Source organism: Bos indicus x Bos taurus, chromosome 14 (assembly GCF_003369695.1).
Source record: "Bos indicus x Bos taurus breed Angus x Brahman F1 hybrid chromosome 14, Bos_hybrid_MaternalHap_v2.0, whole genome shotgun sequence".
NCBI lineage: Eukaryota > Metazoa > Chordata > Mammalia > Artiodactyla > Bovidae > Bos > Bos indicus x Bos taurus.
Genome location: NC_040089.1, coordinates 2,254,056 through 2,255,304, shown reverse-complemented (window position 1 = coordinate 2,255,304; position 1,249 = coordinate 2,254,056). Strand labels below are relative to the sequence as shown.

The window sequence follows — 1,249 nt, the reverse complement described above, 5'->3', positions numbered from 1 at the left end:
CAGGGCACGCTGGCTCCCTAGGCAGGGGATGGTGGGGACTCGCCTGTGGGGTGCTTGTTGGTCCTCAAGCCCCAAGGCAGAGCTGCTGCCCATGGCCCCACCCTGCCCCTGCCTTGTCCTGGGCCCACACTCTTGGCCTTGCCCAGCAATGGGCAGATGAGATACCCCTGAGTGACCTCAGAGGACACCGGGGCTCCTGCCCCCTGCCCTGACTCCAGGGGTCATCCCGGATGCAACCAGGCCCCCATCTCCGAGAAGATCGGGGGACCCTCCGGTCTGAAGCAGGAGCAGACCTGCCCCCGCCCACCCTGCCTTCCCCAGGGGCCCCAGAGTTGTGGGCAGGCTTTCCCCAGGACGCCCGCCCCTCCGCGCCTGTATCCAAGGCCTCCTCTGCCATGAGGCCCCTGCACCTGGGCAGCTGGGGCATTAGAACCCCGCTCGAGGCCTGGCTCTCCAAGGCTTTGGGCCTCGTGGGACTGGACTGCAGAGCCTGGCCTGCAGGGTGGGGGTAGGGTCTCCAGATAAGATGCCAAAAGGCATCTTTCAGTTTTAGAAACTCAACGAATACTTTTAAAACTACGTCCCAAATATTACATGGGGCATACTTAAACACTAACTCACTGTGCATCTGAAATTCAGACTTCAGCAGGCGTTTTGGGCTTCTGTGTGCTGAATCTGACGCCTTAGTGACACCCCCACTCAGTCGTGTCCGACTCTCTGTGACCCCATGGACTGCCTGGGATTTCCCAGGCAAGAATACTGGAGTAGGTTGCCATGCCCTTCTCCAGGGGATGTTCCCGACCCAGGAATCGAACCTGGGTCTCCTGCACTGCAGGCAGGTTCTTTACCACTGAGCCACCAGGGACACCCCTGGAGAGAGGTGAGAAGGTGAGGTCCCTTTCCTGGAGGCCAGCGGACGTGGCCCTGCCGCACCGTGACCACGTGCTCGGACGTGTTTTCTGAGAGCCTGTCTGGGCCAGGCCTGCTCTGGGTGCTGGGGTCTCCACTGAGAGCCCTCCTGAAGCTGACCGTGCAGCGGGGAGAAGCAACAGACCAAGGGAACACACTCAGCACTGGACTCCACCCATCTCCTCTTGGGGACTCGCATCTCCTTTTCCCCCAGGTTTTCCTTTTTGGCAGCGGGGTTGGGGTCTGGGGGGGCATCCCTCTGGGCTCTGAGAGGACTTAGGACATGTTCCAGGTCCAACGAGACAGAAGAGCCAACCATGTGCACGTCTGCTTGCTCTGT

At 60.8% G+C, this 1,249-nt stretch overlaps 1 non-coding gene across 1 annotated transcript; it reads right to left on the bottom strand.

The window, feature by feature from the left end:
• Positions 1-794: 794 nt before the first annotated feature.
• Positions 795-865, bottom strand: TRNAC-GCA. The gene has a single exon. It is a non-coding gene; the product is annotated as a tRNA-Cys (tRNA).
• Positions 866-1,249: the final 384 nt, after the last annotated feature.